The sequence below is a fragment of the Castor canadensis genome, chromosome 7 (assembly GCF_047511655.1).
Source record: "Castor canadensis chromosome 7, mCasCan1.hap1v2, whole genome shotgun sequence".
Taxonomy (NCBI): domain Eukaryota; kingdom Metazoa; phylum Chordata; class Mammalia; order Rodentia; family Castoridae; genus Castor; species Castor canadensis.
The window spans coordinates 88,759,319-88,778,389 of NC_133392.1; the positions used below are offsets into that span (position 1 = coordinate 88,759,319).

Sequence of the window (19,071 nt, forward strand, 5' to 3'; positions counted from 1 at the left end):
ACTTTAAGCTTCATTCTTTTTACATTTCAATCACTTGAAATGAATACTCTGATTCAAAATGGGGAGTCCAACTAATCTGTTTCTTTTTCTTAAGCTTTACTAAGACATTCTATCTTAAATCATCTGTCACCTTTTTATATAAACTTCTCAAGTGAACTGTACCTATTTTCAATTTCCATGTTGTACAAAATTGAGTTACTGCCATTCTAACAAATGCCCTTAGAAAAAAAATACTTCCAAACACAAGAACTGAAGGAAAAGTTTCTGGAAAACACACTGTATATATTGACCCTTCAAAGGATGGGGCTGGCTTTCAAAATATGGAGATAGCTAGTGGGGGAAGCATGAAAGCCTGGGTAGTGGCAAAGTTGATGAAGTAACAAATTACTTAACAACAGCAATGTAATTAAACAGCTTCAAAAAAATCTATAGGAACTTCAGGCTAGGCTAATTAGCGCAATTATCAGAATAGCTTCTGCTCCTATTTTTACTATGGACCAGGAACAATGTTACATGTTTAAATGTAAATTAGTTCATTTAATTATTACAACAGTCCTGTTTATGAAGATACTGTATAAAGTAAACTCAGGGAGATTAATTAACACCTGCTAGGAACAAAGTCAGAATTCAAACTTTCATCTGACACCAAAGCTTACATTCCTAACTAGAACACAGTAATTGCCATCTTAAATCACAGGAAGGAACAGTTTCTAAGAAATTTGTATTCAAGCACGCAGGAATATTATGTATCATTTCAGCTAGAGTACCTCTATAATGAGAATGAGCTGGATGGATCATGTCACACAAAGAACAGTTTAGGAAACCCACAGAAGGACTAAAACTATCTTGAAATATTTGAAAAGTTAATATGAAAAAGAGGAAGCATCCTATCCATAGTATTATTTCAGAAAACACGGGAGACTGTGGCTCAAAAGAGAATGAACTTTCATATAGTTAGTAAACACATACATGGTTTACAGGGTGGTAAACTATTAATCTCTGGAGATACATAAAAGGCTGCATGGGGCCTGCCAAAGAATGATACAGAAAGGACGTTTGCACTGATGAGGGCTAAAATCAGGGAACATCTGGGGTACATAACCACTAAATAAATTCAATAAAGCTATTAATTTGTACTGCACCAGATTATGGAGATAAACCTACTCTTGGAAGATTCAGTGTTATAGTATTACATACAAGCTGGGTGTGGTGGCATGCACCTGTAGTTCCAGCAGATAGGAGGCTGGGGCTGACAGGATCGCTTGAGCCCAGGAGATAAGGTCAGCCTAGGCAACATAGGAAGACCCAACTCTTTAAAAAAAAGTATATGTAAGATTCCAAAATTAGGATGGGTTACAAAAGGATTCACAGGAGATTACTGTAAAGAAAAAGTACTTTCAGAGTAGATCCCTGCTGCTGCACTCCCCCTCCCCGCCACTCACCAAAGGAAGCATTCTAGGCATAGGGAAAGCATGAGCAAAGCCCTTGGGCCTGACTCTGAATGGTGTACTTAGGTCCTAAAAGTGGTTCTCAATAAGCTTAGAATATGGGAGGAGGGGTAAGGACGTGAGCAAGGTAAAATGTAAGGCAGACAGTAGAAATATGAACAATGTCCTACAAACCTATCTTATAAACCAACAGTTCTTAAACTTACCAGTCTCAGAACTTCATTATATGCTTAAAAATTACTAAGACTTCCAAGGGACTTTTGTTTATATGGATTACATCTATATTAGAAATTAAAACTGAGACATGTAAGATATTTATTAACTCATTTAAAAATAACAATGTTACCACAAATGACAAGTTTTTGTGAAAAAATTTTACCAAAACAAAAAAATTTAGTAACATTACATTTTTGCAAATCTATTTAAATGTGTGGCTTGATAGTAAACAACTAGATTCTCATATAAGCTTCTCCATTCAATAATAATATTACCATTTATTATTTGGGTTGAAGTCTATGAAGAAAATCAGACAAAAGAAGCATTTTAATAGCCTTTCAGATAATTAGGAATATTCTTTTTGACATTACTCTAAAATTCAACATGTGTTTACTTCTTAAAGGTTGGTTATAATGTGATATAAAACCACAGTAATGAATACACATTGCTTATCATATTAATGAATATACACTGTTATACTGAGTTTACACTGTGACCTGACAGTGTAAAAATACTGGGTTTGTGGAGTTATGCAGATCCAAATGTTAATACATGTAACTATATAATTAAAAAAATCCCATTTACTGTATCACCACCAATTTCATTGGGAAGTTGTTATACTCATGGTGACAAATACAAGACCGTTTCAAATACTGTAACTGGCAACTAGCACTGTGAGTTATTTTCCTTAAAGTAATAAGTTCATGCTATGAATGAATATGAAATGTCCCCCACAGGCTGTGTTGAACACTGGCCCCAGCTGGTGGAGCTATTTTGGGAAGTGGTGAAAACTTTAGAAGGTGGTACCTGGTTACAACAGGTAAGTGGCGTGGTGTGAGTACATGGGGGCTGTGTCTTGCCCTGGCCTCTTCCTGTATTCTCTTTCTCTGCTTCCTGTCGGCCATGACGTGAGGAGCTTCATCCTCACATGTTGTCACCTCTACGATGTTCTGCCTCACTACGGGCCCAGAAACCAACAGAGCCAAGCAATCATGGACTGAACCCTCTGAAACCATGAGCCAAAATAAATCCTTCCTTCTTTAAAAGTTGTGGGTATTTTGGACACAGCTGCCCTTGTTCATTTTTTGAGAAAATAGCTGCCAACTACCTAAAAGTCTGAATAAACATAGAACATATGGTTGTTTTTTCAAGTTAAAAGTAGCATTCTATGAAAAAAGTGACTTGATGAGCTTGCAACTCAATCACACAAAGACTTAATCTCACGACAACCACCAAACTTTGACATACAGAAGTACCTGATATATTTTCCATTCTGTGAGAGACTATAAAGACCTATACTAAACTGTCAAGATTTAATAAAGTTAATTTCCTTTATTGGTTTATGAAGGACATTCTTAAATAGAAATGGCTTTTGAAGGGGAGGGACTGTGAGAAGCAGTCAATAAAGAATAAAAATAACTACAATACAGTTTGGTACCACCATTGCCTTTGCACCATAAGCACAAACATTAGTGAAAGAGTCAATTAACACTTCTGAATTATTATGAAAATAGTTGTGAACTACTTTGTGAATCCTCTGAAAAAGCATGGAAGACACCTAGGAGAGCATGGACTGCACTTTAAAAACAACTTAAAACCAATAGCCCTTTTAATAGTTTTATGTAACAGCTTATTTAGTACTTCCACAAAGCAAGATTCCATAAGGAATCACTTTATAGAATGATACCTCTTCAAGGTGAGTATCACTGGCCTAAAGACATAGTGAGAATCAAGACCTGAAGGAAGGCAACTGTAACTGGGAAGCAGTATAGGGACTGGAAGAAGACAGGTTAATGGCACAGAGGCTTAAGTGAGAAAAGAAGAGAGACAGAACTTGGAGTGGAAGGGAGAAGAGGGAAGAGAAAGGTTGCCCTGTGGACAACCAGGTGACCAAGCAGATGCATTTTCTTTCTTAAAAACAGAAGATCACACCTAATTAGCAACACCCTAGAGAAAATGGATAAAAACTTCAGACTACACCACTTCTCAGGCACCCTCTCTTGGGAACCCCTCCAACTCTGGGAGACTCTATTCTTCCACTTTTCTATCTCAATAAACACTCCCACTTTACACTTTTAAAAAAATAGCATATATGAGACATCTCTGGGAGATTTCCAGAAACATTAGAAAGGGTTTTTTTTTTTGGATGAGACTGGAGTTTGAACTCCGGGCTTTGTACTGCTTAAAACATACCTCTAGTCCATTTGCTCTGGTTATTTTTGGAGATGTGGTTCTCATGAACTATTTGGTACAGCCAAGCTAGAACCTCAATCCTCCTGATCTCAGCCTCCCAAGTAGCTAGGATTATAGGCATGAGCCACCAGCACCTGGCTTAGAAAGAATTTTAATGGAAAATAAGACCCTGTGTAAAGATCTGGGCTCGAGACCAAATGAGAAACAGATTACTAATGCTAACATACACATTCACAGGGTAAGTGGGAGGGAAAACTGGATTATGGGTTTTACACAAACTGAGTTTTTGGTACCTACAGAACATCATATGGTAACATGTAGATTGCTGAAAACATACAACTCAGTAGAAAGCTGTGAACTGAAGATAGAAATTTAAGAGTCACAGGGATAGGGGCATAACTCAAGTGATAAAGTGCCTCCCTAGCAAGTGAGAGACCCTGAGTTCTAACCACAGTGATGACCAAAAAAATAGGAACAAATTTAGAAGTCATAACACAAAGACATCAGCTGGTGTCAAAGAAGTGAATGAATTCAGGAAGGTATAGAGTTAAAAAAAAAAGAGCTTCAAAGCAGGATTTTGAGACCACCAGCTTTTGGTCAAAAGATCAGTCCTGCCAACCCTACCTGTAACATATGTGTAATACAACCAAAAGCAAACCTCCAATGCTGATCACGTGTTTATCTATGAATAAACACTTTAAATGCTTCTGATCAAGTTGCTACTATTAAATATCTGTATTTAGCATATGATAGCAGGTAAAGCAGCTGTAAAACATGTATGCTTCCTTTTTTGCCTTTGGAATGTTTTTTGCAGGCTTGATGGGTTTTGTAACTCACAAAGCACACATCTGAGTCTTAGGACCTTACAATTACAGAATGTGTTTAACTAAAGTAAATCTCAGCTGGCATTTTTTTCCACAGTAAAAATAAACATATGCTAATGCACAATATATGAGAAAAATAGAAAGTAAATTATTCTGGGAAGACACATAAAATTGTTTCTTAAAATATAAACACCAGTGAAAAAACTCAATGGTAGGGATTCAATTAAGTATAAGCTTTATAATCCAGCTAAAAATTAACTTTGATATTAAACTCATAGGAAGCTTCAGAAATTTCCTCAGTTTTTAGAAGTCCAAGCTGTCAATAAAAGATATGCATAGGCCAGGCATGGTGGCTAATGTCTATAATCCTAGCTACTTGGAAGATATTGGGAGGATCCCAGTTTGAGGCCAGTTGGGGCAAAAAGTTCATGGAAACCCCATCTCAACCAATAAAAAGCGGGGTGTGGTGGTGTGCATCTGACATCCCAGTTATGCAAGAAGCAGCAAGACCGTATCTCAAAAAAAAAAAAGATAAAGGGCTGGGCTGGGGGCGTGGCTCAAGTGTACAGCACCTGCCTAGCAAGCAGAGGCCCTGAGTTCAAACCCCAGTAACATCACCCCAAAAATATATATATATGTATATATATAGAGAGGCTTATATAGATATATACTTTGATTGTTGAAGCAAATACCATACCAAGATTAAAAGTTTCAAAATCAAGAAAGAAATGCCAGCACTGTCGCCAAAGATGAATTATTTTCACATTTCAACAACTGCACCTGGTGTTCCATTTACTAGTAAGTAAAAAGAATAAACAGTAACTAGGACTCAACTCCAGCTGGGACTGCAGATCATTATCTAAAACCTAATGCAGCAGCTGTTGGAAAATCAGAATTAGCAATTCTGAAAACTTGCTGTTATTACACTGGAATTCGAGATGAACCATACTCTACAGTACATAGAACTTCTTTATTGAGAAGTACATCAGAATCACTTGCATACAGACTCCTGTGTTCCCACCTTCTCTAGTTACTAGTTCAGGGGCTAAGAATTTGCTTATCAAGTTCACAGGTGAGGCTGATAAGATGATCCAGGAACAATGAGAATCAAGTTTCTATTGGGTTGTTAAGAAGACAGATGCAGAGCATTCTTGTTTCTATGTACCTGGCAGCCCCATTAGCTTGGAATTTCTGATAATTTTAGATGTAGCTTAGATGAGCAAAAAACAAGGCTGTTCAACTTAATGGCATAAACTAGTTGTGAGAGTATTCTGGACATGACATTTATTACCCCTAAGTCACACAGCAACACTGGCTTTGCTGGGCTGGGTGGATGTTCCATCTTACTCCACTGCTCCCCGCCAACCATTAAGTCTCCTAAGGCTTCACAGTCCCTCTTAAATGATGATACAAGCATCACTGTAGAAGCACAGTGAAATGTTTAAATTGTTCTTAATGATAAACTGTCACAAAACCCTTTGAAAATGGTTCATTTATTCATTTTGAATGACTTCCACTCCCCTCTCCCCTTTTAGACTAAAATATAATTTTGGGGGTGTTACCATTAATTCAAGAATTCTGTAAAGATACTAATTTTGCAACATTTTCCTACATGCAAAGAAATTTTGATTCGACTACAGTTTCTAGTCCCATTTACTAAACTATTTTTAAAACAAGTTCAAGCAACCTGCACATTATTCATTCTTAAGACTGAAAAGTGAGTTTTTAAAATTTATTTTATATATAACTTTATATCTTCTGAGGAACTGTTTAGTTGGATGCGTGACTTTAGTGGATATTTAAAAATTGTTACAGGTTTTAAGCTTCTAAGTTCATTTTTAAACATCAATTTTCAAAAATCTCTTCCTTTGAAGTTTGTCCTGTGTAAAAAAAAAGCAAATAAGTCCAAGCCATTACCCATCATCTTGATAACTGCACTTTTTATTAATTTTTCATTATTTATTTATTTTGGTGTTCTGAGACAGGGTGGCCTGGAACTTGCTAGATATCCCAGGCTGGGCTGGAACTCACAGTTCTCTTGTCTCAGACCCCTGAGGGTGAGATTATGGGCATGTTCCAGCATGCCTGGATTATATTCTTTACTAGTTGACACTTCCACATACCCACAATGCAATGATAATTGGTATTCTCAGCAATGACTTAGATACATGAAAATTCTAGATAGCCACATAAGTCAAAAAAGACCAATAACTCATCATTTGGGTCTTGTATGTTTTATTGTACCTTAATTATATGAAACACTGGTAATTCAAATATCATATGGATAAAATTCTCAAGTAGCATAGTCTCTATCTTGCAGATAACTAAACATTTACCATACAATACTATTAATGATATTTAAATATTTACTTTAAATTATGGTACTACAAAATCTGTACATATGCTAGATTAACTTTCAAATCCATTAATGTTTTTTGGCTTATTTTGCAGCAGGGAGGAGGGCCATAAAAGAAACAGACAGGCTGTGTTCTGATAATGAGGCAGGAGGAAGGGATGGCAAAGTAGAGAGATAAAGTTTAAAAAACTGAAACATGAAGGTCACATAACAGTGGGGAAATGAAATATTCAATAAAGTCACATGCAACCACATGTGTGTTGAGCTTTGCTTTCTGCTTCTATAACCTGCTTGCAAGGGTATAGAAGGTGAGATCTCTTTGTTCTCGGGGCTTAGGCTTTGGACACGAGTCCGCTGGGTCTGTGTCGGCACAATAAAACATTACTACCTGCTAAGCTGCTTCAGTGTCTTGTATCTCAGCCTGAGATTCCTGCAAAAATTTCCCTATGCTCAAACTAAAACTATAAGCATTGTGAAAACATATGGGTTGATGAAATTGATAGGAAATGAGGCAGAGTAACAACTACTCATAACTGTTTACGTAAATTCATTAGTCTACTTGAATTGGGCAAAATAAATTTAAATGCATTTTAATTCCACATTGGAACCAACCAAATTGTGGAAACAGAAAAATCACACAGAATTAACACGACTTTGGTGTCAGTGGGGCACAACTACTTAGAAACCTACCTCTAAAACAAAGGTAATGACCATTACACACAACACTCAAATTTGCTTAACGAAAACAATATGGTGTTGCAAAATTAAATTAAACTGTATACACAGGAGTTAAGAGTTCTTCATAGAGCAATCCAAGAACAGTTAATTTAAAAAAAGTAAGAGAGGGTTTAAAACAATTTGATCTCTACTAATCTAGCAATGTTATACATAGCAACAGTAAAACTAAAGCTCCATACATGACATACTGTTTCTGGAAGGTAGGATACACTAGGGTAGTTTGTCACATTTAGTCTTCAGGGCTTATTCCTCTAATGGTGCCAAGACTGTGCCTCCCACATAGATTTAAGTGGTAGACACCCAAGGACAGAACTTTCCAAGCCCAGAGAAAATCTAAAAATCTTAAGAGGTCTCCTCTTCTCCCTGTAGTACTGGGGTTTGAACTCAGGGCCTCACGCTTGCTAAGCAGGTGCTCTACCACTTGAACTGTGCCCCCAGAACAATATGGAGAATTATCTTCAGATAAGATTCCAGGGTATAACAGAGTTCATAGGGCTGGGAAGGTAATAGGAATCTATGTTTTAAAATCTCTGAGGTGATACATAAGTGACGTAAAATCTGTGCCAAGTAGGAGCCATTATAAAGCAAAGTAGATCATCAGTGGAATCTGGTTAATACATTTTTGATGACTCTAGTTTGTGACTTTCTCGATATCACTCTCAATTTCACCTTTTATACTTAATGTATTAAGGAATAATTCTCTGTAGCAGGATTTTTCATCTTTGGAAGTAATTTTATTTTTAATGTAGTCCCACTTCTAAACGTTTTATTTTTGGTGGTCTAAGATAACCTAGAAATAGTAAGTCTAAATAAAGCAAGGTAGTTTTAGAGAGAATTAAATTTTAGGAATGAGATTATTTGATGGAAACCAAGAAGTTACTCACACTATTATATCCTTATTTATAATTATGAAATGTGAAATTTGTACATTAAAAGGTCCAAATAATCCAATGAAAAGAGACTGTCAGATCAAACAAAAAAGACTCCACTATATACTGCCTACAAGAAAACTACTTTAAATGAAAGAAACACGAGTTAAAAACGATGGAAAAAGATATATTATGATATCACAAATCAAAAGAAAGTCAGAAAGGCCATGTTAATAATAAAATGGATATCAGAGCAAATGATTCTGACAAGAGGGAAAAGATGATTTTATAATGATAAAGGGGTCAGTTTACCAAAAGGACACAATCCTAAACACTTGTGTACCTTTTAAAGAGAATCCCAAAAGGAATGAAAAACTCACAGGAAAAACTAGATAAGCCTTTAAGTATAATTAGAGATTTCAGCATTATTTCCTTAATAATTGATAAAAATCGATAGAAAATCCATATAAAACACTTGGATAATACTATCAACTAACTGGCATTTACAGAATATTCTAACCAGGATACTGATACTCATTCTTTTCAAGCACACACAGAACATTTAAAAAGACAGACCACTCTCTGAGTCATGAAACGAGGTTCAATAAACTTAAAAGGATTCAAACCATACAGTGTATGCTCTGTGACTACAACCGAATAAAATTAAAAATCTACAGAAAAGACAATTGAAATCACAAATAGTTGGACAAAATACTTGGAAAAGTAACTCAGGAGACAAAGAAAAAAGCAAAAATGAAATTAGAAAAGTATTCTGAACCTAATAAAACTGAAACATATGAAAAATGAGAGCTGTAACTAAAGTAAAATTTAAAGGGAAACTTACACCACTAGATGACCATATTAGATAAGAGGTCCAGTGTAATCTAAATGACCTATTCTTCGCCCTAAGATACTAGAAAACGAACAAAGAAAAGCAGGAATCAAGGAAACAGAACAAATACAGTAAAATCAGAAAAATAAGTAAAATCAAATCTGGTTCTTTCTGGAAAAAAAAAAAACTAATAAACTTCTAGCCAGTCTAAGGAAAGAAACAAAGACAAATTATCAATATCAGAAATGAGGAAGGAGAGAAACTACAGAGAATACTACAAAATAACTGAATGCCAACAAATTTGGTAACTTAAATAAAATGAACAGATTCCCCAAAAAGCAAAACCTAAGAAAGATCACAAGAACAGATAGCCAAAGAGAATAAACTTAAACTACTACATAAATAATTTAATCCCACAGAAAAATAAAAGCAACCAAAAACAAAACCCTCCCACAAATAAAACCATAGGTTCAAATGGCTTTATTAGAAAATTCTACCAAACATTTATGAAAAATTCTAATTCCAAACTATCTCTTTAAGAAAACTGAAGAAAGAACACTTCTCATCTAATTCTCTGAAGCCAGCATTACTCTGGTACCAAAATCAGACAGACATTTAAAAAAACTAGAAACCAATTCCATTATGAACAGAGAATAAAGTTGAGTGAAATGAACTCAGTAATCTATAGTGTATTACTACATGTGCATTTTGTGACTGATATATAGAAACAGACTTGAAGAATTTAGTAGAGTCATAGTTTAGAACCATTTCTTATGCACACAAAGACATACACATCTAGTTTTTCAACAATAAAATATGTCATTTCAATTTTAAATAGCCACACTTGTAGCAGGGTGTGGACTAAGCATATAGAATGTAGAATAGGTCTGAAATAATATAGCCTTCAGTTTCTTTCTGACCACATTAGAATGTACTAAACAATAAATAACAAATATCTACCAGTTGGTCCTTCAGGATAGGAAAAAGATAAATTCAAATAGTCTTTTTGCTTTACAATGAATTCAGAATAAGAAACTTACTGGGCTGGGTGCAGTGGCTTATGTCTGTTATCACAGCTACTCTGGGAGGAAGAGATTGGTTAGATAGAGGCTCAAAACTAGCCCAGGAAAAAGTTAGTGAGATCCTTTGTCAACCAAAAAGCCATGTGTGGTGGTATGAACCTGTGATCCCAGCTATGTGGAAGAGAAGGTAGATGGATCATGGTCTGAGACCAGCCTCAGGCAAAAACACAAGATCCTACATGAAAAATAAGTAAAGTAAAAACAAAACAAAAATATAGCTCAAGTGGGAGAGTGCCTGCATAGCAAGCTTGAGGCCTTGAGTTCAAACCCTTCTACTACCCTCCAAAATTGTTTCTTATTCAATCAGTTGAAGCATAACCTACTTTAAACAATTTTATGTGGTCTCAAAAAATGGATCAAGCTAAAGGCATACTCAGAACCACTTACACAGTGTATAATTTTACTTTGTTTGCAATGCTCTCCAGCATTGCAACATAGGGCCTCATGCATGCCAGACAAGCACTCTTTCTCTGAAATACACCCTCAGCCCAGGGTGGTACTGGGATTTGAATTCAGGGCTACTCCCTGAGCCACACCTCCAGGCCTTTTTTGCTTTAGGTTGTTTTTCACATGGGGTCTCTCGCTTTTTGTCTGGGCAGCCTCAGACCGTGATCCTCTTACCTATGCCTATACCACACAGTTGGAATTTACAGATGTGCACTACCATGTCTGGCTTGTTTGTTGAGTTGGGGGAATCTCCTTGACTTTTTGCCATGGCTGGCCTTGAAACAAATTCCTCACAATCTCTACCTCCTGAGTGGCTGGGATTACAGGCTCCAGCCTCTTGCCTCAGCTTCCTTAGTGCCGAGATTCTGAAGAATTATTTTTAGAAAGGTATGTAACAAAGTTCCTTTCTTGTCTGGAACCCATCTGCCCAATTCTCATCCTCTACAATTCAAGAAGGAATTGTCAGTTATCAGTTCAGAGATCATTTATATATATACAAGCTAAAAGAAATAACTACTTAGCTCTTTTAGGACACAAACATTGGGATAACATATATATTTCTTCATCTTGCCTTTACTTTTTAAACTTAAATATACTGTCAAGATCTTTCCTATTAAAGCATAAAGCTTCCTTATTCCTTTAAAAAGGAATTTCTGTTTTAAAGGAATAAGGAAGTAATTCATATGGTATATAAATACTATAATTTTTCTATTGCTGCTGTAACAAATTACCAAGATATTAGTGGCTCATAAAAACACAAATTTATTATCTTATAATTCTAAAGGTAAGAAGTTCCAAAATCAACATGCTGACAAGATTGTTTCTTCTGGGGCTTTAGAACAAAATCCACTCCCTAGATGCTGTTTCCAGCTTTTAGGGACTACCTGCATTCTTTGGCTGATGGCTACTTCCTCTTCCTTTAGAGCAGGCACCACAACATCTTCAGATCTGTCTCACACTGACACAACCCCTGCTTCTGTCACTGGACTCTGACTCTCCTGCCTGTTTTATGAGTCTTGGCATTACACAAAGATCACCCAGACAAGTCAGGATACACTCCCCATCTCCAGATCCTTAAGGTAATCACAGCTGGAAAGTCCTGTTTGCCATCTAAAGTAACATATTCACAGGTTCTGGGAATTAGGATGTAGACATCAGCCTAACACAACAGTATGTTTAGCTCTACAACTTTAGAGATTACTGATCCTTTTTACTCTTTAATCCAATTTAATAGTCTTTTAGAAGGAAAAGCTTAGTGTATATATTCATCGATACTCTAAGTTTCTCAGCTAATACAGTTGAAGAGTTTTTGAAAACTTAAAGATTACTTCAAAATGTCATTCTAGAGACTCATTCCAACAGGCTGACATACTATATTATTATTTTTGAAAATGTAGCTCTCTGAATGGCCACACTTATCGGCACACTTATAATACAAGAATTACACTGTATAATTGAAAATCATGTAACGCAAAGCATCTCTATAGCTTGAACAACAAAATTATCAATTCATTGTTAACTTTTCTCCCTTTCGGAATCTGGAAGAACCATTTATAATAGTTATTCTGGTGGCCTTAGACCACAAAAACTGAAGAGAAAAAAAAAAATCAAGTGCTCTGCAATAACAATTCTCCAAGTATATGCTGCATACAGTAGACCCTTGGTATCCACAGGTATATGATTCCAACACCAACACTGAGGAAAAACCATGAATGGTCAGAATGCATAGTTTGCTACTCTAAATGACTCAAATTTACTGTTTGAACGGCAAGTCTGAGTACTCATAATCACATGGAATAGGCTACATTACTGTCACAAAAATTACTGTTGTACACATTAATACTGTCAGCCAAAACTAGATCTTATTTTATATTCTTTATCTCAAATACTTGAAAATTTCCCCCAAACACCACTGAGCTTCTGCTAAAGACATGTCACTATTCAACAAATCTAAAATTTTCACTTTTTTACTTAAATTAAGCATAGTGGTATGCCCTTTTTTTGGCTTGAAGGATTGCCATAATGTTATCTTGCTTTTTGGCAAAGCACATATTTACACAAAATGAAGGACAGTGAAACATTCAACAGATCACACAATGAGTGAGACACAAATGACAATAATAGACTGACAGAGCTTCTTTGGGTCAAATGAGCTTGTAATGCATGAGTAGGAATTTACAATTTGTTTTTGAAATTTTTTGATTTTTAAAATTTGTTAATGTTTTTGACCATACTTGGTCAAAACCACATGTAATAAATCCATGAATAAGGCAGGCTCATTATATTTGTTATTCTCTTGTAATATTATTATTCGCAATTTAAGAGTTCATACTTTCATCTGTCATGGAATAATTTTGAAAACTTCCTCACTGGTACCTCAAAACCATTTAACACTAATTTCATTTTTGTTTTAATTAAGTGATAGCTGGCCTACTCATTTTTTAGATTTATCTAAGATTAAGGACTACTACCTCTTTATGTAAGAAAATTAATAATCTCTGCCTATTTGTAAATACTATTAGATAAGTAACACAATCTGTTCAACCACTGTGTCACATCTGATAAACCACAAACTGTAATTTTTTTCCCATTCCTTTTTTTAAAAACTTGCTTTTTTCTTCTGTTTTGAGGCAGGGTCCTACTATGTATGCAGCCCACGCTGGCCTATACCTCTCTATGCTGCCCAGGCTGAGCATGTACCACCCTGTCCACTTAATTTTTTTCCATTTCTGCCTTTCATTATTAAATTCAACACTGCTCACTGTAGTAGTATACTATTATTCAGTACAGGAATTATAAACCCACTGCAAGTGAAAGTACCATGAAAGGTAAAATAACATTTTAAATAAAAATGTGCATTAATCAGAGAAGATGATTTCAGAACCTTCTGTGGAGCTGCTATGAGATACTCACAGAATCTTAGCAACAGTTATTATGTGACACAGGCTGCACTCCAACACAAGTTTCTTTTCCTGTTCTTTCTCCATTACCTAACAGGTGTGACCATTCAACCAGGTTCTTGGACTTCATCCATTCTAGGTCACTATGTTTCACTTCCCTTGAGGAATGTTTATGAATAAAATGGTATTACTGTCTGGGATATGCTGCAGTGGGATAAAGTATAGATAAATTATCGGGGGGGCTGGTAGAATGGCTCAAGTTGTAAGAGCACCTGCCTACCAAGTGTGAAGCTCAGAGTTCAAATCCCAGTGCCACCCAAAAGAAGAAACAGGGTTAGATATGAATTGATAATTGCTATAGCTTGGTGATAAATATACAGGGATCCATTTTATTATTCTACTCATGCATACCCTGAAAATAGCCATGATAAGTCATAAATATATATAATCAGCTCTTATGGTTTATTACAGCATTTAAATGACAGTATTTATTATTTTTCAATGTTATGATTAGAACATAGGATTATAAAACATGAAATGGATTAGGAAAAGACCAAAACTGCAAATAACTCAGATGAAAGGAATAAAGCTTTTTTTCCCCCCATGGCACTGGGTTTGAACTCAGGGCCTCACACTTGCTAGGGAGGCACACTCTTACGGCTTGAGCCACTGAGCCACTCCACCAGTCCACTTTTTAAAGAAAAGACAGTAGTACAGAGGGTCAAACTAAACCAGCTGTTCATCCAGAAAATCTGTGGGAGTAACCCTATTCAAAACTTTTAATTACAAAGGTTCTTCATATAGATAATATATTTTTTTTTAGGCCAGAACATCTATTGTTGGGCCTGCCTTCAAATAATTGATGTTTGAAAAGCAATGAAAGGGAGTTGCATGGATGGTACATGACTGTAATCCCAGCATTTGGGAGGCGGAGGCAGGAAGAATGCAAGTTTGAGCCAGTCTGGGATATATACTAAGTTTAAGGTTAGTCTAAGCTAACAAGTGAGACTCTGTCTCCAAATAGAACAAATAAACAAAAAGCAATAAAAGGAAGAAGAAAGCAAAATGTATTTTTATTAAAAATAAGAACTCAAAGTAGGTAAGTAGTAAATAGAACCAAAGCTAAAAGATCCAAATTACTTTGGAAATTATCTGACAGTAAAGTGCTATCACTGTCAATCTACAATAATCTACAAATATTTGCCCTGAGGTAGTTAACTTCCTATAACAATTTATAAATGAATCATAATAACTAAACAAAGTGTTAAATGTGTCAAAGAAAGAAATAATGATGACCCTGAATTTGTTTTAAAAATTAGCGGAAGGTTGAGAATGGACTTTTAGTTAAATCAGCATTTAATATTCAGGGATGTTTTACATAGGGTTGGGAAAGAGACCTGACATATCATACTTCCAAGATAGATTGCTTTTCACCCAATATTGTTTCATTTTTATTATTTATTTATTTATTTATTTGGCACTACTGGAGACTGAACCCATGCAACCAGCAATTCTGTTTTTGTTTTTAAGACAGTCTGCCTACTTTTGCCTGGATAGGCCTTAAACTTGAGACCCACCTCCCTCTACCTCCCAAGTAGCTGGGATTACAGGCATATGTTGCTAACAAAGCCAGCTCCCATTGCTGTTTTTGTTACCACTATCTATCTTCAAATATAAGAGTTTACAAATTTATAAAAAATTTTAAGTGTTTTTTTCAAAATTAGATTTAACTTTTGAAAAAAATTTTTGGTGGCACTGGGGTTTGAACTCAGGGCCTCACATTTGCTAGACAGGTGCTTTTATCTCTTGAGCCACTCTGCCAGCCCTAAATGCCTTAAAACAAAACCAAACAAAAAAACAAACATAGGCAAAGTCTTCTTATGAGCCTGATATTCTCAGTCCGTTCATATCCTTTTAGTATGAATTCAATTATTTGCAGAATAATGTCTACTGATTGACTAATACATTTAAGAGCAAAGCCAGAAAAACTACTACTACACCCGGGGACCCATTATTAAGTAAAACAGGGGTTACTTCACTTCAATAGTATGACAGGAGATGTGATAAAGAGCTGCCTTCTGAGTGACAAATGGGTAAGTGGTCCATACAGTGTATATGAGTCACATGTGAGTGGGATTACAGAAGACTATGTCATGCTACTCAGAGGAGAGCCAACTTAAAACTTATGAATTGTTTATTTCTGGAATCTTTCCATTTAATACTTTTGGACCAAGTTGACTGCAAGTAACAGAAACCTAGGACAGCAAAACGTTATATAAGGGAGACTGCTATATTAGCAAAATAACTACAGTATTTCAATATCAAGTGCAAAAGGCATTGTTTTTTTCCATTTGAAAAGATTCTACAAACATAAACTTTTACTTCTTCCCCTCTTGACTTAATGATTACCATAACCAGCTAACCAGCACATCCTGGTCAGTGACAAGAATGTGTTGGTTAAATAAGGATCTATGCAACTCTTTCAGCAAGTCCTAAAAAAATGGCAAAAACAAAGATGGAACTAGCTGAAATTAGTACTTATAACTGCTGGGGTGTTTTATTTCTTATTCATTTGAAAGAAAAACTGTACTGTACTAATTTGCTTTCATTTTTACTGAAATACTTTTCTTCTGGGCATGAAAACAAAAGTAGTGTACATATTGTAAAGTCTATCTCAATTCTATTTTTAAGACCATTACATTTAAACCCATTTATGTATGTCCTGGAATACATTTCTTCACTTTTTGCAGCTTCAGCTTCATCTGGATAAATCTCTAGTCACTTTCTTTAACACCAATTTCTTGTCCTGTCCCATATGAATTAGATGTCTCTTTTTTATGTATTTTTACTCCCGAATATATAGAGGAATGTCTCATTTTACTAAGTCAAATGTCAAAAGATACTAATTTTCCCACAGGAAAAAGAAATGAGGTATAGGTGATATGGTCTGAGAGCATGTAAAGTTATAATCAATATAACATTGCATTCTTAATGTTGATTTTTGCTTTCCTAGCCTTATAAATGTTTTGTAATGTCTCACTGAAATTCTGACTTGGTCTTTACTCCATTTAGCAGAAATAACTTGTTTCCTACTGTTAATAATTTCTGTAAATACTACTCATTTCTGGGAGTTAACAATTTCTGACAGCACTACTAGGTGATGTTGTTAAAAGATATAAACCAAATTAAAATAAAAATTGTAACAAATGTTAAAATAGTACAATAGTAACACATCATGCAGAAATTCTAATGAGAGATGGAATAATTTACATGACACTGTCAAAAGAAGGTGGTTATTTTTACCTAACTGTTAAAACATTATAGCTGTGTGGCAAAAGCTGTAATTCATATAACATTTTCTTCAATCTTTTAATGTACTGAGTTACATTAAACATAATTCCTAATACTAAACCACCCCTGAATTCCAGTATGTACTTGGTCCTAATTTATTCTTTGAAAACAGTGCTAGACTTGATTTGCTATTTGCAGGGTGGGGGGGGGGTGGGACAGGACTGGGGTTTGCACTCAGGGCTCCATGCTCAAAAGACAGGTACTCTTATCACTTGAGCCACACCTCCAGTCTGAGCTGATTGTGAACCTGGATCCTCCTGGTCTCAGTTTCCCAAGTAGCATGGAGCCATGATGAGCATGAGCCATCAGCACCTGGTGATTTGCTAATATTTTTAATATTTTCATACGTACTTTCATAAATGACTTCTGAGATAACAGGATTTCTATCAGGCAGGACCTTTTAAAGCAAATTACATAGCTCTCCCCGCCCAACCCCCACCTCCCCCTGGTGGTGGAGGGAGGTACAATACTGGGTTTGAACTTGGAATCTCACATTTGCTAGGCTCTAAGATTAGAGCCATGCCCTCAGTCCAGGAACTTTTACTTCTAAGCACGGTTTCTGAGAGCCGAATGCACAATGGCTTAGGACAAGTGTTTCAGTGCAGTCTCATTTTTTAGTGAAGTTTTCTGAAACTTGAGCTTTACTAGGCAGTTGCCAACAACGAGCACTTTGCTGTCTGCTTGCCTTTTGCATAGTTTCTTCTAGTTAGCTCCATGGAAGGGTCCTCCTTTGTTAAGGGTGAGCTTACATCCCTCCTCCGGGAAGGCACTGCTAACTCCTTCGAGAGTGCACGCCTCCCACGTGCAGCCACCCACTCGCATGCATCGTGCTGAGCTTCAGTCACTTCATTTGCCCTAAGAACACAGGCATTGCTTTCAAACAGACAAAACGTATCCAGTTCCTTAGAGAGTAAGCCCCACTGTCATCGTCAGTACTTCCTACTGACTCTGCTTAAGTTTAGCGTCCTCATCACCAACTCATACTTCAAAAAACAACAGTTTCTGATAGAACAGACTTTTGCTGATTATATGCACCCTTCAAATGTAAGATCCGTCCCCTCCAACTTTAGGATTGGGACATTCCCATCGTCAACTCTTCCAGGTAGATCCCGTCTATAAAATGAACTACATTTCTTCCTTCCTTTCTCCTCTCCTCCACCTCATTTCCACTCCCCCTTTTTACCATCTCTGTTCATATTCCCCTCTCCCTTCTTTCAAAAATATGGTGGAAAATGTTTACCACCACAGGAGAAAGGTCAATTTACAAAGGGAAAAGGATAAAACAGTTAAATATATAACAGAAGATTCTGCTCAACTGCTATTTGCGAATGAAAATCGGAGTCATTTCTAGGAGACCAAGAAAAAGTGTGATTAAACTTCAGACTGACCATTCACACATAGAAACATGCTGGTGGCTCAGCAGACAGCCACTCATAAGGAGAGGTACTCTGAAGAGGGCGCTGAGGACATCAAGCACCAAGGCGGTTAAGAGGCTAGAGTTCTTGCCCTCACTCAGGGCTTAAATTTTACATGATTGCTGCATTGAAGTTTTCATCAAACTGGGAATATAAACGAGTACAAAATTGATATTAAAAGGGACAGAGGCCTGGCTCAAGTGGTAGAGTGCCTGCCTAGCAAATGCAAGGTCCTGAGTTCAACCCCCACATACTGAGGAAAAAAAAAGGTTTATACTAATACTCTGAAATATAGTCTCTGATCCTCCTACTTTTGCCTCCTACAGAGAAGCTAGGATTATAGTTGTGAGCAAACCACTATGACCAGTCAATGGCAAATATTTTAAAGCAAAATATTTTC

The 19,071-nt window shown here is 36.1% G+C and overlaps 1 protein-coding gene across 6 annotated transcripts in view; it reads right to left on the reverse strand.

The window, feature by feature from the left end:
* Positions 1–19,071, reverse strand: part of LOC109682068 (heparan sulfate 2-O-sulfotransferase 1) — a 169,333-nt gene that overhangs the window by 44,469 nt on the left and 105,793 nt on the right. The window contains exon 1 of one of the 6 annotated variants that reach the window (XM_074079512.1): positions 11,890–12,274. The exons of the other annotated variants lie outside the window; for them this stretch is intronic. The gene's annotated coding sequence lies outside the window, so the exon portion shown is untranslated. Of the gene's footprint in view, positions 1–11,889; positions 12,275–19,071 lie in introns of those variants that run through there. 6 annotated transcript variants of the gene reach the window in all.